The sequence below is a fragment of the Nuphar pumila genome, chromosome 6, assembly GCF_984573655.1.
Source record: "Nuphar pumila chromosome 6, dmNupPumi1.hap1.1, whole genome shotgun sequence".
Taxonomy (NCBI): Eukaryota; Viridiplantae; Streptophyta; class Magnoliopsida; order Nymphaeales; family Nymphaeaceae; genus Nuphar; species Nuphar pumila.
Window position 1 is genome coordinate 61,912,149 of NC_143254.1, and position 21,290 is coordinate 61,933,438.

Here is a 21,290-nt window from a genome sequence, read left to right on the forward strand (position 1 = left end):
TTGAGAAATTGAAATCCTGGGAATCTTAGCCTCGAAATATCTGAAAATTGATTTTGATTCTTGAGAAAGATGAAAATTTCCTTTTTTGAAAATAAATCTTTGAGAAAATAATATTTTCAGGGAAAATCATAGGAAAACTTTGATTTGGAAAATCCAACTTTGGAAATCTTCATAGTTCCTTGAGGAATCGATTTCCAGAGAGTGAAAATTTCTTGAGAAAATCATGGGAAAAACAGATGATGCAGATGATTTGAATGAATGAATGCACTTTGAAAAGATTTCTGAAAAAATTGTTGGAAAAATGTGGATCAAGCCAAAATAAAGCCTTCACATATTCTGACTGTGGCCATGAATATGTTCAGAGTTTATTTGAATTAATTCACGAGATTTTAAAAATTTAGAAATATGATGTGCATTTTAAGATAGCCTAAGAGTGTAGGCTCAATGTGACTGGTAGAAAGATGATGGATCTGGGTCTCGTCCATATTCCGACTAGGGCCGTAAATATGGATTCCACCGAGTTCATCAACTCCCTAAGAGTTGGTGCACGTGCCATTCGTGTTCATCCACGGTGAATTTTGAAATAAAATGCATGAATCACAAAGTCAGGATATTGCAAAATCAAACTACATGATATGCATCCTAATCTAAGCTGTGAAAGTAAATATTATTCCAAATGTACATCTGATCATTACAATTTCGACATAAAATGGAAAAGAAAAAAAAGAAAAAAAAAGGAATCAAAAGGACTTGGCATCTCCCGAACTTTTCCTGCAAAAGTAGGTTAGTACGAGATTGTAACACTCCGGATTTCCAAAACAAAGCTAAGTTAAAATTTTCATGAATTTCTTTTTTTTTTCTTTGCAGCGGAACTTAGAAAAGCTTTTAGCAGCGGAATAAGACGATAATGAGTCGTCGGTTTTAGAAAACTCCGAGCATGTTGCAGGTATGTGGCCAAGCAACTCATTGACCACCAAGGGGTTCCATTTTATCGAAAACCACATGTTTATTACAACACTACTGCTTAGAAAAGCAGTGTAGGTTCAATAAAAGGAAGCAGTACAACTCTGTCTAGAGAAACCCTGGAACTCGATGCCGCCATGCTCCGCATATCGCCACGCAAGTCCAACACCTGAAATCCCCATAAAACGGGGTCAGAACCACTAAGGGTCTGGTAGGCATGCAGTCATACATCCATTCAACTCAAGTACAATAATGACCACTCAGGGTCGCAATGCGCAATAACGACGCTCAAGCCTCCAAGACTTAGCGTATATCGCAGGAGCCTCTTCAAGGCTATGAGTTGAACATCCGCTCAAGTCTTCATGACTTAGAGCAAGCCTTTTCAGGGCTGTGATTTGAATAACCGCTTAAGTCTCCACGACTTAGCCATGACCTCTTTCGGGTCTCAAAGTGATGTTTAGCTCAAGTCTTCATACTTGGCACATCCGTATCCCACGCATCTAAGGACAACTCCTCGAGCTTCGCTTAGTCGTGCGGATACAACACGGGTCTTTGCCCAGTCGGTCCAGTAGTATACCGAACATGACACCTTCACAAAGGTTATGCAGGACTGACTCAACAACGGCCATCCACACATACATTCAAGCATCGCTGAACCTAAGCTAATGCATTGTTTCGATAATTAACCGCTCCCGCCTTTGGTACGCAGGTAGAGCTATTGTCCGGGCATCAACGCGACGTTCTGGGGGTTGATTATTCTATGTATTTTAGATACCCCAGAGGCCTGTTGACCCTATCCATAGTAGGGCAGTGTGTTTCAACTGTGAGAACCCTACTAGGCCCATATTCGGATGCATCCTCTACTTGCAGTAGTTGGGTTCAATCCTTAGGTCTTAAGGATAACCACGACCCCAAAACCCATGAGTGACTGAGGCCATCGTGGACTCTATCAGGTCCAAAGTAAAATACATGTCACTCAAGGCTGTACCATCACTGTCATTCCACAGTGAGCATAATTCCTGAAGGGGTCTGCCAGTCTTACAATTACTTGGACAAAATCTGCATGCCATTTAGGCAGCCCGTGCTTTTAGCACTACGGGAGTATGTACCCGACCCCATTTAGTCCGCCCCAACACAGTCATTACTGAGGGGGTACCCCTAACACGATTTTCAACCGCGGGGTATGTGCGACCTTAAGTCTTATTCATATGCATGCAGAACACCGCTCTTTGGCACTTCGGCCACCATGAGCATCACACCTCTTTGGGTGGAAACAACACACTCTAGCTCTTCGGCCCTTACGAGTCTGGTTGCGTAACCGTTCTCAATGAGCATGCATATGACTCGATCTAAATAGATCGGCTACTCGGCGTATTTTTACGCAACGAGTCCAAACCTAGCCAAGGCGCAACTTCTACTCTGGCTCAGCGGCCCTTACGAGCAAGGTGCCCTTGCAGGTACAAGGATACGAGCCGATCTGGCATCGTTCCATCAACGGACATCATTATGCCGTTCCATTGGTTCTGGCAGCTCTTCTGCCAACCATTTTGTCAGCACCTCCCCTGCTCTACCGGCAGTGGTGCGACGAACCCTTCTACGTTTGTAGAAGGCAATCCATGAACTGGGTAGCACTCTGGTATATGCTAGAGTATCCTGCTACGTTCTTTCTGAGCTATTCTTAGCTTCTTCAGAAATTTCTGCAGCACTTCCTCTCTTTTACGGAGAAAGCATGCATTTCTTTTATCCATTTCAGCGGCATCTCCCCTCTTTGGTAGGAAATCGCCACACTTAATTCGGGGAAATGGATGCGCACCGTTGTGCGTACTTTGCATCCATCAAGGTTGCAGGAACCCTGGGCCATAGCCAGGCCATACGTAATTGACTTAGTCTTTACGTAAAGAGCATTTTGCCAAAAAGCTGAAGCCTTTCCAATAGGGGCTTCATTCGTCAAGCAGAATCTTGAACGAGGAGCGGTCAGGGAATCGCATTGGCGATTTGGAGTTTGATCTCCATTTGAACGCTCATTTATGCGCTATATATGTAGTATAAGCAGAAGCCTGTGCTTTATACAGCGGCGGCGTAAAGAAATGCATATACTATTGTTCAGGGTGTGTAACTGAATGAAATATTCTACATATATAACAAAACAGAAGTCTTGGCATCGTTCGACGCGACGGCGTAAGTAAATACATTGCATAATCGGAAGTGCAATAATCGGAAATGCAGAAAACAGGGAGCCTTTGCATCATACGACGCGACGGCAAAGGTAAATTACATAGCCTGTGCGATATAAGACGCGTCGGCAGAATCAACAGATATACACCTAGATCTGTATCCAACGATAGTTACGAGGCAAGCGAGTGAACACCGAAGTGTCCTAGAGGGCTCAACCAAGAACTAGGGCGAGATACTATTTTTGAAGAATGCATATACTGCGCATTCGAACATATATATCCGACGATAGTTACGAGGCGAGCGCGTGAACACCGAAGCGTCCTAGAGGGCTCAACCAAGAACTAAAGAAAGATACTACTTTAGAAAGTATATGCTATATACAAACAATCAAATACTTGAGAGAGATGGTTTAATGAAGCGAACTTACTTCAATTTGAGGAAGAAACGACTCTGATTGCTTCAAACGCTTCGAACGAGGCTCGACTTCGAAAAAGGATCAACTTCGAACTTCGGACGAAAAAGGACTTGGACTTTGACTTTGAACCAAACCAGGTTCAAGTCAAGTCAACTGGGTGCAGACTTAGGTCAAGTAGGTTCAGACCTAGGTCAGGTGGGTTAGGACCAGGTCAGGCAGGCTTAGACCAGGTCCAGCAGGCTCAGGCTAAGTCAGGCAGGCTCGGACCAGGTCAGGTGGGCTCAGGTGGGCTAGGCTAGGTAGGGGAGGTTTGGAAAAGGAGGAGAGAGAGAGGGGTTGGCGATTTTTAAAGAGAGGGGGGCTCCTCTATTTATAGGTTCTGAAACTTGGGCCCCAAGTTTCAGAATCCCCTCTTTACCCTTGGGCTTTTCTGAGAATCCCTTCCATGGAAGGTGTTGGAAGGAGCTGGAAGGTCCTGGAAGATGTTGGAAGGTGCTAGAATATTCTAGAATATTCTAGAACATTTTTTGAGAAATATTTCTGTGGGTCCCACCAATATTTACGTGGGTCCCGCAAGAATTTCGGGTTTTCGGTGATTTTTTTCCGAAAATTTTTTAGTACGCCATTCCCTTCGTATTGACGTAACTAAGAAAGTTGGCTCGCATGAATCCTTTGATTTTGTTCAGATAGGAAGTTATGGCTTCCAGAGTGTTTGAGCATATATTCGCGAATCGACGAATATCCTAAGTATAACTGGCTCGCAGCAATTGATTCGTTTCGCATTTTGAGAAAAAATACTATTTTTACCAGTAAATGCCTCATGAATTTTATTCAGATATTTTCTGAAAAATTGCGGGTCTTACATCATTACCCCCTTAAAGGAATTTCGTCCACGAAATTCAGCTAAGAGTACAAGGTGAAGAGTTCAGGATATTTATCCCGCATATCCGATTCAGGCTCCCAAGTGCAATCCTCTATTCCATGATGCTGCCACCTCACTTTAACAAGTGGAATAACCTTCGTTCTTAGCACTTGCTCCCGTCGGTCCACGATCTCTACTGGCCTTTCTTCCACCGTCATATCTTCTCGAATGTCAATGTCTTCATGTTGAATGACGTGAGAAGGATCATGAACATACTTTTGAAGCATTGATACGTGAAATACATCATGTATTTGCGCGTATTGTGGTGGCAATGCTATACAGTAGGCAGTCTCTCCGATTCGGTTCAAAACTTTGAAGGGACCGACGAATCTGGGGCTGAGTTTCCCCTTCTTTCCAAAACGAAACACACTCTTGGTTGGAGAGACCTTGACGAAAACCTTATCTCCAACCGCAAAACTGAGTTCCCTACGTCGCTGATCGGCGTAGCTTTTCTATCGACTCTGAGCAGTCTTCTTTCTGATCATGTGGACCTGCTCAGTGTAATGGTGCAACACAATGGGCGAGTCCAGGGTTCGCTCACCCACTTCACCCCAATGGATTGGTGATCGATAGGGTCGCCCATACAAGGCTTCATACGGTGCCATCCCAATGCTAGCGTGGTGGCTATTATTATAAGCAAATTCAGCCAACGCTAGGTGGGAATCCCAATCACCCTTCCATTCCAGAATACAGGCTCTTAACATATCTTGAAGAGTCTGTATGGTTCATTCCGATTGCCCATCTATTTGGGGATGGAATGCTGTACTGAACTTGAGTTTCGTCCCCAGAGCTCTCTGAAGTTGTTCCCAAAAGTGAGAGGTGAACTTCGGGTCACGATCAGATATAATCGAAATCGGCACTCCATGGAGTCTAACGATTTCCCGAAAGTAGATCTCTGCCAATCGTTCAGTTGAGTATCGAGTGTTGATTGGCAGAAAGTGAGCAGACTTGGTGAGTCTGTCCACAATCACCCATATCGAGTCATGTTGTCTCTTGGATCGAGGCAATCCAACGATGAAATCCATCGTAATGCCCTCCCATTTCCATTCCAGAATCTCGATCCGTTGCATCTTTCCACCAGGTCGCTGATGTTCGATCTTAACTTGCTGGCAGATCAAACACTTTGAGACAAATGTAGCCACATCACGCTTCATACCCCTCCACCAGTACTTTCTCTGCAAGTCCGAGAACATCTTCGTACCCCCAGGATGGATAGTATACTTGCTACTATGGGCCTCCTGGAGTACTTCCTGTCTTAGCTCAGGGTTATTTTGGAAGCCAAATCCTTTCTTCCATCCATATTCCTCCATCTTCTTTTAAATGGAAGAAAGTATCATCTTTTTCGGCACGAGCTTTCAATTCCAAGTACTGGGGATCCTTGAACTGTTCGGCTATGATGCGATCGAGGAACTCAATGTAGATCGTCAAACATGACAATCGAATCTTTCCTGGGTCGGCTAGAAATGGCTTCCAACTGACGAAATCCTCCATCAGCTTCCATTGTCCGGTTAGGCTGGCCAGAGTGCCAACAGTCTTGCGACTAAGGGCATCTGCTACAACATTCGCCTTTCCAGGGTGATAGGAAAGCGTGAATTCATAGTCTTTGAGGAATTCCAGCCATCGCCGTTGCCGCATATTAAGTTCTTTTTTAGAAAAGAGGTATTTTAGGCTCTTATGGTCCGACATGACCTCAAATTTCTCTCCATATAGGTAGTGTCACCAAATTTTAAGTGCGAACACCACCGCGGCAAGCTCAAGATCGTGGGTTGGATAATTTTTCTCATGGACTCTCAACTGTCGTGACGCATAGGCGATTACTTTGCCATGCTGCATCAACACACAACCCAGACCGGTTCCTGAGGCATCAGTATATGCCACGAAGCCTCCCTGACCAGAAGGTAAGGTAAGGACAGGGGCAGTAGTAAGCCTCTGTTTGAGAACCTCAAAGCACTCCTTACACTAGTCAGTCCATTCAAACTTGACTCCCTTTTTAAGTAATTTCGTCATCGGTACGACAATTCGGGAGAAGTCTTGTATGAACTTCCGATAATATCGGGCAAGTCCAAGGAAGCTACGGACCTCAGTGATATTTTCTGGCTGCTTCCAGTCCATCACAGCTTCCACCTTCGCAGGATCCACTGCGATTCCATCTTTTGAGATCACATGACCAAGGAACATCACTTTATCTAGCCAGAATTCACATTTTGAAAACTTAGCATAGAGTTGGTTATCTTGAAAGGTTTTCAAGACGATTTTCAAGTGCTCCACATGTTGTTCCTTGTTCTCAGAATATACGAGAATGTCATCAATAAAGACGATGACAAAGCTATCCAAATATGGTCTGAATATCCGGTTCATTAGATCCATAAAGGCAGCAGGCGCATTAGTGAGTCCGAAGGGCATTACTACGAACTCATAATGGTCATATCTCGTTCTGAAGGCAGTCTTAGGTATATCCTCTTCCTTTACTCTTAGTTGATGGTACCCAGACCTGAGGTCGATCTTGGAGAACACCCTCGTTGTTCTGAGCTGATCGAATAAGTCCTCAATCCGAGGCAACGGGTACTTATTTTTAACAGTTGCCTGGTTAAGCATCCGATAATCGATGCATAACCGAAGGGATCCATCCTTCTTCTTTACAAACAGTACCGAGGCTCCCCACGGTGATACACTCGGTCGGATGAACCCTTGTTCCATCAGTTCTTCCAACTGACACTTCAACTCACTGAGTTCAGCTGGCGCCATTCAATACGGGGCTTTGGATATTGGCGCTGTTCCAGGTAAGGATTGAATTCCAAATTCAACCTCACGAAGTGGTGGAAGTCCTGGCAATTCCTCAGGAAACACTTCGGGAAACTCCCGCACCACTTCCAAACTCTCAAGGGGTTGGTCGTTGGATTTTTCCACTGAGAGACTCAACAGGATGGCCACACAACCCTTCCTAAGGTATTTTTGTACCTTAAGTGCTGATATGAGCCTTTTTTGTGGAACTGGTTTGGATAACCGGTATTCCATCTTAGGCAATCCGGGTCGGGATAGGATCACTCTGCCCTCACGGCACAAAATCTTGGCATTATTCTGAGCCAACCAATTCATTCCCAAAATGACATCGTACTGTATCATATCGATCAGGATGGCGTCAGTAGGCAAGTGTTGCCCTGCTATCTCAATATCCAAATTTTTCACACACCGGATACATTTGGTGCGTGAACCCAACGGGTTATATACTTCGATTATTTTATCAATCGGTTGCACCGAGGCGTGGAGTTGTTCGGTGAAATCGTCAGAGATAAACGTATGAGTAGCACCACAATCAAACAAGACGTAAGCTGCATGTCCATTAACAGGTACGGTGCCTTCAATCAGGTCACCATTTTTGACTTGTTCAATCGTTACAGCATATACACGACCTGCAGTAGGCCTTTGTTCGATCCTAGGAGGCGGTCGTTGGAACTGCGAACGCTGTGGTGCTGGTCAAGAGGGTCCGGCAGTACCGGCATTACTCCTCTGTTCATCTGCAGCCTTCTTGGCGCAATCCCTTATAAAGTGACCCATCTTGCCACAATACAAGCAACCACCCATGTCACGAGGACATGGCTTTCCGGGGTGGTTCACACGACACCTTGGGCAGCTGAAGTTGGACTGCTGACCATTCGGAGTTGTGTTCTGCCTTGGCCTCACGACTTGTTGAGTGTTGTTCCCTCCTTGGAACTTCTTCTTTTGAAAGGGTTGTCGTGAACCTTGGCCACTTGGGAACGTCCTTTTGCGATTCCCACCATTCACTATGGGCTTCTTTGCTATGATCACTTTAGATCGTGCCCAATCTTCTTGGATTTTTGAAGCTGCTGCCACTGCAGCCTGAAAAGTCGAAGGCATGTTTGTTATCACTCGAGACCGCAGCCCTTCGCGCAGAGCATTCACATATTTGTCGGCCCTTTCTTGGTCGGTCTCAAATAACCGGGAGCAGTACCGTTCAAGATTTTGAAATTTGGTGGTATAGTCAATCAGACTCATGCCACCCTGCTCTAATTCCAGAAACTTCATCTTGTTCTTGTTTCTGGAGTGTAATGGAAAGTAATTATCCATGAAAGCTCTCCAGAAGTCAGTCTAAGGAATGACTTCAACTTCCGAGAACTAGATAATCTTAGTGGTATCCCACCACTTTCGTGCGTTGTCTTTCAGCCTGTACGTGCCAAAGTTGGTCTTCTTTTCTTCTGGTACTCCCAATACCAGGAAGGCACGTTCTGTCTCTTCGATCCAACTTTTTGCCAGTTCAGGATCGGCTCTTCCGGCGAAGACTGGCGGATCGAGCTTGAGGAATTTTTCATAGGTTATTCCCCCAAGGTTTTCATTTCGAGGTGTGACTGGTTCCGGCCTTGTTTCTCGAATGGCAGTAACCAGATTGTTGAGCGTTTTCAGCAGGAATCCTTGAGTATGGGACTCCTCGCTCGACATGGTTCTCCTCGTCGTAGGAGCCATTTATCTATCACATACAAGCAACATGTTTTAGTTTTTCAATGTATATATCGAAGCAAAAGTTTCATTTACTTAATATACATCACATTTACACAAACATCGCCTTAAACAAAACGTCATGCCGCACTGGCAGACTTTTAGGCGTTGAGAAACTATGTACATGAGTCTATTGACTCCAAAACACTACCAGTCTCTTCTAGGAACTGGATTTCTTTCTCGACCCAAAGAACCCGAAGTATCATTTACTTCCACATTGCCTTGGTGTAGGCACTACTAGTTTTGGCTTGGGCGGCACTTCCGCGCTCTCAAGCGAATCTTGTGGGTAGATCAGTGATGCCGGTCCACTTGCCCATTCAGTGGCATCATGGCTCGAGGAATCCGATACCATAACGGGATGATAGGGGTTGTATCCCTCTTCTTGGCCATTCAGACTCGGCGTTGGTGAAGCCACTCTGTTCCCCCATATAATAGTACTTTGATTCGAGGAATCTGAAATCATAATGGGATTATAGAAGGAGTTGTTGCATCCCTCCTCCCAACTGTGCAAGCTAGGCGTACATGATGCCTGTTGATAGCCTTGCGATTGACCAAATCCCTCAAGGAAGTTCAAGTCAAATCCTACCAGAGACGGTAGTTCATCAGAAGTTGCTGGGGTACGGCTACTCTCTCTACTGGAGTAATGTGGCCCACTAACACGCGAGGTTGTGAACACCCCAAATTTTTCAAAATGTTGTAAATATCCCCATTTTTTTTCTTGACCCCACTTTCTGGGTAATTGAGTTAGTCTTAAATCTAAATTCCATTTTATTTCTCAAATTTTGCTGAAATCAAATTCATTTTATATATTTGACTCAATTTCGGACTCGGATCCACTGTCAAAATCAAACCCGAGCTTCATTATCCAATTTTAAATCAAATTCTCAAAATTTGCAAAAATAACTTCTAGGAAAGCTCAAACAGTTCGTCCGGTATCCGTTTGGATGCATTGCGTTATATTTCTCGATTCAAGTTTTAAAACTCGAACATTTTCACAAAACTTGGGTCCAAACCCATTCTTCTGAAGAATTTTCCCCAAAATGGCCTGAAATTCTCGGAAAAACACTTTTGTAAATATTTCTCAGAAAAATACAAAAAAATTGAAAAATAAACTAAAAACCAAAAAAATTGGAAAATTTACGAGAAAAACAAATGAGTTTTAGCTTTTAAATCATCTTTTACTAAAAACCTCATTTTAGAAAAACACCTTTTTGAAAATCTTTTTTTGAAAGAGCCCTTTTTCGTAAATTGGTGGCTTAGGGTTTTTTCTTCGTAAGAAAGTAGAGGGCGGCGCCTCTGAGGGAGGAGAGTCTTCCTCCATGGCCGACCCCCCCCCATGTGCATCCTTCATCCTTCAGCCATCCGATCCCCAACAACTTCCTCCTCCTTTGTTTATCACGAACGAACTCGCTGACTTCTCTCATCCCTCAAATCGCCACCCTCCGATCCATGGCTCGAGGCCATCCACCCTTTATCCCTAACGGTCGCTTCTGGAGCTTTCTCTTCTTCCTCTTTAAAAGGGAAGCCATCCCTGGCACAGGGGATCGGGTCTTTTTTTATTATTATCATCCAGCACTCTCGCATCCGCGGGATATCAAGCAGTCCTCCTCCCTCCCGATCTCTCCTGAGGTGATCGAAAGAAGCCGATTCCCCTCCACAAATTCTGCAAAAATCACAACGCTTCATCTCCAGCCTACCGACGGAAGATCAAACCCCTCTGCAAGAAGCTGGTAAGAGTCCCTTGCTCACCTCCCGTCCTCTGCATTGCTACGTTTTCTCTCCCTCCCCCATTTCCTTGTTTTGCATTTTCTTTTTCTTTTTCTTTTTATTTTCTTTTCTTTTTTTTTTTCTTTTCTCCTCCTATTCGGGTTTTGGTCATGCCCCAGCAATGCATCATCGGATAAATCGGTTTGCCTATGACAATGCCGATCTCTCGCATGCAAAATTAACAAGGATCATGGTATTCCAACATTTGGTTTCTTCATTTACCGCTTATTAGCTCATGTCTTAATTTCCGATTTGCATCTGTTTCCTTTCTTCTTATTCTTACCTGCACTCTGTTTTAATTCATCTCGATTTCTATCATTTTATTTCTGTTTGTTTTAATGTCGGATTGGGTTTTGTTTTATTTTGATTTGTTTCAAATTATGCTAGGTCTATCTATTTCATTGAAACACTCCCTGTAATGCCGAACTGCTCATAGCAGCCTCGGCTTACAGGTGTAACATTTGCAGAATCTTCATATCTCTGTATTTCCTTCATCGTTACTCTGCAACTTGGTATAGAACCGCTCTGCTTCTGTTCACATTTGACTCTCTCTGCAAGAGCACTCGATCTATCGATCCTGGCTCCTGGTGATATTGCTCACCATTGCCATGTTATATTTTGTCATTCATTTCCTTGTTTTTTTTTTTTTGCAATCGGATCATTACAGTGTAAGCATCCGACACTCTCGTCCCTTCTTACTTTTCACCTATTGTTGCTGAAGATGCTTTAAGTCGTGATGATGATGTATATCTCGCACCCATTTTGGCGTGTGGTTCATCATGATTGGATCTAAGTGTTCTTCTGTTTTCATTGTAAGATAATCTCTGGAATTGTTTTTTTTTTTATTATTTTTCTTTCTTTTTCTTTGATTTAGAGCCCCTTTCCCTCGTTTAAATTTGTCATTTAGCAATCATACTATTTTATTTGGTTTAATGGCCTACGTTTCATCATCGCTTGTTGATACAGGTTAGTACCACATTTTATATTATTGGTGCCTTGTCCTTCATTTCTTTTAACCACATCTGTATTCTAGACCTCTCTACACAGTGTATTTAAAACAACGTTTACACTATAACATCATCCACATCCATCATGTTCCTACCTTCCCTGATCACCAGCTACATTCAGGAGGTAGCCATCACACCTCGTCACTGTATGTTGCTGCAACCCCTTTTACAGAATTTTCTATCATATCGATCCATTTTTGTACATTCGTTATTCCCCAACTTCTCCCATGATACCTAAGTTATGCAAAATCTAGATTCTCAAAGCGTAGCCGCACAGGTGATGGTTTGAAATCAAAGGTGGAAGGTAAGGAGGGCTTCTGGAAAAGAATAGTTGGTGAGTTAAGGGGCAAACTCGCAAATATTTGTGGAGAAGTGCCTGCCTTTGCTTGATCATTATAAGACTCTCTTATGCTAAATTTGTCAACATTTCATTTTTTTTATGGCTAACTCTGTTTGTCTTCGTGATTAACAGTTTGTTAGAAGCGTTGGGCGCCGAATATACTGTGCTCTGAAGGTATGAAATGTGATGAATTCCCTGGTTATAAGTTCCGGCTATCACATCTTGGGTATCAAATGTATAAGAGGTCATTTGGATTTAGAATTCTGTGTTGAATACATTGGATGCATGTTTTAAATATATGGCTAAATCCTTACATCCTGTACTCCACACTCAGCACATCACTTTTGTTCTCCTGCTACATCCTAGTGACTATCAACATAACACTCCATCTATTATAATCCAATGTTACCACCACAGCCACAACATTTATCCCCATCAGCATGAGTACATTTGTCTGTCGCACAATATCTTCTGCATATATTCACGTTTCATATATATTTACTACACTTTTCATCTTCACCATACTTGATACATCCTCCACAATACAGCCCTACATTCAACTGGGGAAGGGTCAAAACATCAGGTAGCCACCTCCCTGGTTGCTGTCACATGTTAAGGCTCTAAGAGCCGAATCAAAATCATCCTGAAGGCACTGGTAGTGTTCTTAGATTCTTGACAATTGGATGTCTTCTTAAATGATGACTGTAACTCCACTTCTGCTTCAAGGATTGATAAGTTTGAAAGTTACCACTTCACTGTGCCCCAAATTTCATCATATACAGGTTTTGTTATGTCACATTAAGATCATAGCCCAGTAAATAAAGGTCATCTTCATCATCTGTTACAAGTCACAGTTCATCAACACTTCATCACTAATCACTCACCTCACTGCTGCACCTCTGGCTCCACCCGTAGTACTCCATGCACACGTTACCTCTCAAATGGCAACATTGTGCTATACACGCTGCAGGGAGACCTTCGCTTGCAACCAGCCTTCATTACATGACCCACTTCAGTATACCTTCTCAGTTACTCCACCAACTCCGTCCCCATTAGCTGCCGTCATGAATACAGTAAACCCGCAGCCATCCCCTCACCATCACTATGTATATTCATTACTACATTTCCCGTTTCATCTTACTTGTATATTGTAATAAATGGCTTCAGCCTATGCTTGATGCATACTCATTTAGGCCCATAATCCCCTAAAGACATCATTTTTTTTAGTGATGTTATCAGAGATAAACATGGTAGCACAGCATAATTCATTGAATTGGTTAGCCAATTCATCAGCAGCTAGATATTTGTTGTCTCATGAGCTGGTTCAGCTATAATAAATAGAATTTGTTGGACAACAGGCAGGATAATATTCATTTCAGGCTCTTCAAGCCAGGGTTCCCTTAGCTTCCCAGCAAACAAATCCCCTCTTATTGCTAGATGTCTATCGATTTGGGATACTTGTATCCCAGATCCACTAGGCAGGAGCATCAATTTTTCATGGCCCTGTTATCATCGCAAAATTTTTACTTTTTTGCGAGTCAAACTGACCTTTGAAAAAGATTTTGAAAATAACTCGCCTCCGTTTAAAAATGCGGGAAAATTCCGTAGAATGGGACTCGCCTGTCGGTACGAGGTTCAACCGTTCCTGCCACCTTTAACAGGGGTAATTGAACCAAGGATCAATCTTATGCTCTACTCTATTCAACTTGTCCAAATCATATTCTAATTTCTAAATGCACATAGAATCAGGCATGTGCTATGAATTTTCAGAAAATGCACATTTGAAAACATGATGTTTGCTTTGAATGATTGAAATACTTAGAAAATGTAAATCTTGGAAATGATATCACATGAGAAATCGTGAAATGGGATTTGAAATGTACTTCTGAGAGAGATAAAAATCAATTTTGAGAAATCCTTGACATTTGGTGAAAATCGATTCTGAGAGACTTGGTTTCTCTAAATTCAAACTTTGAAATTGAAATTCTAACTTAGAAAATTTGAATTTGGAACTTGGGAAATACTTGAAATATTCTTTGAAATTCAATGTCTTTGGGAAAATCGATTTTGCTATAAGACTTAGGAGATTTTGAGAAAATGAACTTCTTTGAATTGAAATTTGAATTGGAATTGGCAAATGCATGAATATGATTTTGAGGAATTGAGAAATACTTTTTGTATTTTAAGAAATGCAGTGCATTTTGAAGTTAGCCTAAGAGTGTAGGCTGAATGTGGCTAATGTGAAGATCATAAATCTGGGTATCATTCATATTCTGACTATGGCCATAAATACGAATTCCACCAAGTTTATAAACTTCATAAAAGCTAGTGCATGTGTCATTCGTGTAGACCATGGTGAATTTGTAAAAATATGCATGAATCATCATCCATCACACATTAACATTATTTAAAAAAAAAATAAACTATATGCAATGCAACCTAAGCTAAGCAGGAAATGTAAATTCTTATTCCAAAGTTTAATTACAAATTACATCACTATTGAAATTTAAATACATGAAAAAATAAAGTCTTCAATGTACCTGCAAAAATAGAAAACTTTGTTAATGAAAATATGCTGGCTTTTCTAGATTTATCCAGTAATATCTAGAAATTACTGGATTTTGCTAGATATAAGCCTTTTCCTTGATTCCCTTAAATAAAAATGATAAAGTATGAAATAAAATTGAATAAATATGAAAGAGAAGATATGAAATTTCGAAATTGGGGTCGAAATGACCAAAATACCCCTAATAACAAGACTATGGCCTTGAAATTAGGATTTTTAGAAAGATATTTTGATAAAATGCAAGTTTTGAAATTTGAAGGGAATAAACTCAAACCAAATATGCTATGACATGATTAAAAATATGAAATTAGGGTTAGGGATTTCGAAATTTAGGTCAAATGACCAAATTGCCCCTGATAGCAAGACTATGGCCTTGAAATCAGGGTTTTTAGAAATAGATTTTGGTAAAAACTTAGGTTTTATGCACTAAATGAAATCAAATGAGCACAAAATTAAACCTAAAGCATCCTAATATGATTATGAACATGATTAAACCCTAAAAATATATGCTTATGCACGAAAATCCAACAATATCACAAAAACTGTGATTTTAGCAGTGTTTTTGGATCTTTCAGGAACCCGGTTTTGCAATTTGCTTAATTCAGCCATCAAATGGATTCCAAAATTCATAAAAATTGGTACCTGCACTTTTTATAACCCTAATGTCGAATTGGAATTATAAAAATAATTTTTTGACATTAAATTAATCCAAAAATCGCATTAAACCCTAAAATATGCTATTTTTGACCTAATTCACCAACCAGTCTCAATCCAAGACCTGAACCAGGGATCAAATCTCCATGGAAATTTATGAAATTTTAAAGAGACTAACTAAGAAGAAAAACCGAGATTTCCCAATTTACAGATCGGAAAAATCATCTCCGGTTAGGGAGAAACCCTTCCGGCAATCTGAGATAAAATATATCACTTTTAACAGGGATTAAAACGGCTACTTCAGATTGAAAATACAGACATAAATAGCAATACTAAACAAAAATCTCTGAAATTTTAGTCGTAAACAGTAGACAGAAAAATAACAATACTCACTTTTTACAGATTATGAATCGGATCTGTGGTTTGGGATTTATGACTAACATAAGTCTGATTAGGGTTTTGGTAAACCCTAACGAGTTTTAAATTTAAAAACCGATTCTCTAAAAGGGGAAAAATACTAAACAGTGATCAAAAAATCCTAAAATTTCACAGCAAACAGATCTACTTAATGTGAATCCATATCACTTTACAGATCTAAAATCGAATATAAGATGAGAGAAATATCATCACATCAAGTTACCTTCTTGATTTTAACCACGATTTTAAAGCTTTAAAAACCCGATTTGATGTCTGATTTTTTTGACAGGGTTCCCGAGATCTAAAACCTCTGATTTTTCTACAGTAACTCAATAACTCATGCATGCGAACTTCAATCCGAAATAACATTATCTTTACTGTTCTAAACCTAAAACACACAGAAATTTAAGAAACTTGAAAAACTATGCATTAACTAATGTAAATAAATAAAATAAACCATAAAACAGTAAATAAAACTTATTTCTATGCTATAGAACGTAAAACAAACATGAATAAACCATGAAAATAAAATAAAAACAGGGAATTAATGGTTAGAATTTGATATCACCTTTAAAACATAGATTTAACCCATTAAAAAGGGTAAATCATATATTTTATTGGTTAATAATGTAAAGAATCATATTAAAATCAATTCTAATGGATTAAAATCCCTGTAAATCATCCAAAACAGGGTTAGATCACCTTCTTGGATCGTTCTTGCTGATTCTTGATGGTTCTTGAGGTTAAATCATGATTGATCTTCCATAAGGAGGGGTATCCAAGCCTAGATCTAGGTTTAGAACATTAAAATCATTAAATAAAATATGAAAAAAAGCAAAGGAATTCATACCTTGGAGTTGCAGCAATGGAGGAAGGGCTGGAGAGGAGAGAGAAGCTCCAAGAATTGAAGGTAAGTGAATAGTAAAAATCGTCCCCCCCTATGCTCCCTTTTATAAAAAAAATTAGGTTTAGTCTTGGATTTTCAAATTACTTTTTTGCCCTTTTTAAAACCTATCCAAAGTCATTAAGGGGGGCGATTTTTTTAGAGACTCCTAATCCTAATTAACACCTAATGACACCCCTAATTAACCCTAGAGACTCCAAATGTGGTGCCACTTGGCACTTTCCACATTTGATTTTAAAATCTTAACTAAAACCTTTAAAAACAATAGTTTGAAATCAAGTTTTAAAAATGGGTTTTCAAAATGGATTTTGACTCTTCTAAATTTCTAAAACTAACCAAGACATCAACTAACCCTAGTCTAGCCCTGACTGACTCGAATATGGCACCACCCCGAGTGGGCCCTACTAGAGTTTTTACAAAAAGATGATTTTAAAACTCGAAATTGAAGGAGTTTTCAAAAGGATTTTCAAAAGTAATCTTAAAATTAGGATTTTTGAAATGGCATAGGGTTCTAACTGAATTAGAATTCCTCTGGATATGGTGCCAACTGAGTGGGCCCACATCGAGTTTCAGAAATTTTGAAATAAACACTGAAAATGGCTTTGAAAAGGGGTTAAAATCGATATTTGAAATTCAAGATCTTTGAAAATAGGGTCTCAAGCGAACTGGAACTCCGGGTTAGAGTCCTGAACTCTTAGGACTCTGAGATTTTAGATTTTAAAAGCCAAATGAAAGAATTTTCAAAAGATTTTATCAAGAAATGATGAAATAAGTCAGAAAACACAGTCAGGGTTAGACTCCTAACTCAACCGAACTCTAAAATAGAATCCTGAACTAACTGGACTATGTAAAATGACCTAAATTTTGAAAATAATCGAAAAAGACTGAAAATGGAAGTAAAACAGACTTAAAAACCAGACTCCTGACCGGATTAGGACTCTGAGACAGAGTCCTGATCGGACTGAAACTTTTAAAGATTTGCGAAATTTGATGAATAGAGGAATTCAGAAGCGACACCACCTCAATGGGTCTCATCTGTGAGTTGAAATCGATTAAAATTTGAATTTGAAATGAATCTAGATTGTTTTCTGAGAAAATATTTCGAAATATAAAGTCCTGGGGTTGGAAAATGACAGAGTATTGAATAAAAACCCAGGTTTTGAAATGGATTTTTGAAATAAAAGCTTTAAAATTCAAATCTGGATTGAATGTTTTGAAATAGGAGTGTTGGATCTCGAAAATGAAATGCAATGACATGCAATGCTATGCAATGACATGCAATGCTATGCAATGACATGCAATGCTATGCAAAATACATGCAATGACATGCAATGATCTGTAATGACACTGGATGAGGGTGAAAATTTGGGGTGTTTACAGGCCCTCAAGTTAGGAACCACACTATCCAAGTCCGGCAAATAAGAGTTAACAATGTTCAGACATGGAAGATAATCTTCCTTCTGCCCAAGTACAATCAGCTGAACTTTCTTCCATCCAGTCGCAACAATTTGGGCCTGGGCCTGTTCAGCTGCAAATGGGAATTAAACCCACACTTCCACATGTCAGCTTCACCTTTTCCACAAATTTAAACCTTAAATACCTTGACATGTGAGCACTTTTGCCATTGATATCCATATAAAATGTGCACTTTTCCTCCATTTTCCATAATTAATCCAGTTGTTTTACAGGGCACATATGGAAAATATCATTACTTGGAGTTGTAAATTCGATTCTATAGGTTGTAATAGTTAGATTTTGAATGAGAATTTATATTTCCCATTTTAGATTAGAATGAATGAGCATTGTAAATATCATGAATTGCCAGTTTTCATGCATCTTTTTCTTTATTTCTCAAAATTCTCACAAATGGTGAAGCACGAATGGCACGTGCACCATTTCGTAAGAGGTAAATCAATCCTAAGTTGATGATCCATATCAATGGCCATAGTCAGGGTGTGGACAAGACTTAGGATTTTTATCTTTTACGAAATAACATCAGATCCACACTGGATCCATTTTCAAAATTCATCATATTTCCTTAAATATTTTCTCCTTTTATCAGAATTTAACTTAAAATTAATTCAAAATATATACCAATGGCCATAGTCAGGGTATATTGAGAGTTAATTTCATTTTAAATTCTATAAAAGCACCAAATGTGTTTCATTCTTCACCTGAATTTAAATATAGATTATTATATAATACATTCAATGACCATAGTCAAGGATATATTATATCTTCAATCTTATTTTAATTCATTTAAAGAATGGAATAGCTTTTCAAAATCCGATTTCAAAAATTTAAATTCATTCATCATTTAGATAGAACTGCATCATATTTTCAAAATTCCTTTTTCAAAAACTCCAAGTGATGTAAATATTTTCCTCAATCTATCTTCAATCCTTATCAAATCCAATTCATTCTTTCAATTGTCAAAATTCTATTTCATTTTGAAATCTCAAAGTTCAATCTAACTTTGAGATTTCAAATTCATTTTATATTCAAATTTCAAATCGGATTTCAAAAGTTCAATTCGACTTTGAAATTCCAAATTCATTTATATTCAAGTACTCCAAATCAAATCCAAAATTCCAATTTAACTTTGAGATTCCCTTCATCTTCTAAAATTCAAAATTTAAAAATTCAAGGTCTAAATCGACTTTGAAATTCATTTGTACATTCAAGATTCAAATTTTAAATTTCATTTTCCAAGTTCGATTCAAAACTTGGAAGTTCTTAAACAATTCCAAATCCATTTTTGGATCCAGGATTCAACACTCATATTGGATCTCAGACTTTAGATCCAATTCCTCTTTAGGATCCAGAGTCCAATTCCACTTTTGGATCTCAGACTTTAGATCCCATTCCCCTTTAGGATCCAGACTCCAATTTCACTTTGGATCTTAGTCAGATCCAATTCCATTTTAGGATCCAGAATTCGACTCCACATTGGATCTCAGAACACAGATTCAAATCCATGTTAGGATCCAGAATCCAACTTCACCTTGGATCTCAAATTACAAATCCAAAAATCCATCCTAGGATCCAGAACCCAATTCTACATTAGGATCTCAGACTTCAGATCCAAATCCATCTTAGGATCCAGAACCCAATTTTATATCGGATCACGGATCTCAGATCTCAGATCTTAAAATCCATTTTTAGATCCAATTTCATTCCCAATTCTAGATTTCGAATCCAATTCCCTTTTCAAATCTCATCTGAATTCCACAAATCCACATCTATTTTAGATCCAGTTTAAAGATCCAATTCCATTTCATTTCAGATTCCAAATCTAAATCCACTTACAGATCATATCTGGATTTCTTAAATTCATTTCTACACCATTTAGATTTCTCAGATCCATTCTAAATTTAAGATTTCCAATTTCAAAATCTAAATTCAATTCCATCTCAAGTATTCATTTCCTTTCTTAAATTCAAGTTCAAATTCAAAGTTCATTCCCAACTTTGAAATTTCATTTCCTTTCATTTTCAAAAGCTTCAAGTCATTCTCAAAATCAAGATTTATTCTTTCAATTCTGATTTACTTCGAAAACTTAGAACTTCTCTGATCTATCTCAAGTTCTAAAGTTAGATTCAAACATTTCTTCACTCCCTTACCAAGTTCATCTCAGAACACTTGGAAATTTTCAAAAACGTGTTTTTCAAAATAGCACACATCTTTACATTGCACAAGCATGATTCTTTGTGCATTTAGAGTTAGATTAAATTCTTAGATTATATTTAGGCAAAGCAAAAGGCATAGATTCGATCCTTGGTTCGATTACCCTTGGTAAAAGCGCCAGGAACGGTCGAACCTCGTACCGACGATCGAATCCCGTCTCTCCATTTTTTCCCGCAATATTTTCAAAAATGGAGGCGAGTTAAATTTCTAAATATGTTTTCAAATAAAGGTCAAGTGAGACCGCGCAAAATAGTTCATCTTCTCTCTTTCTCCCTTTCTTTTCTCTTCTCTTTTTCTTTTCTTTCTTTTATTCCACTCCCTTCAAAAAGGAGGAGAATAGAGGTTAGGAAAGGAAAAGAGAAGGAAGAGAGAGAAACCAACAAGAGAATAGGAAAAATATTGCGATTATCACAGTTTTGGCGACCGAGATGGGACTCGTCTTCGTCCGGTTGAATTTATGCCTTTGCTTTGCTTAAGTATTTTCTAAGTCTTTATTCTTCTATGTCAGCTACATTTCCATGCAAACCTTAGTAGCCTAGATTCTGTCCTAAGCTGACATTATTTTCATATAGGATCTAAGTATGGTTTGGTAGGACCATATTGAGGAGATTACATCAATGTTCACATTAGACTTAGGTCTTAAATACCACTCTCCTCAATTTTAGGGATTGAATGCAGACAATGTATGCAAGTGTATGCTTCTTTTCATTTAAATCTATCTCTTTAGGACTTGCATTAGAGCTTTCTGGTTTTATCGCATGTTGATCATATTTTTTAAAACATCCCTACCTACATTGTCCCGGTCTTCACGTTGCTGGGCTGTCTCACTGAACCATAGTTCGGGAGAGAGCCTCACAACTGGACCACTTATTTGGGCTCACGCCCCCCTACCACGTACCTAAGGGCCATAGTCCAAGGTATATCGGAGGTGCTCAAGGATGTTGGGAAGCCCTTACCTTAG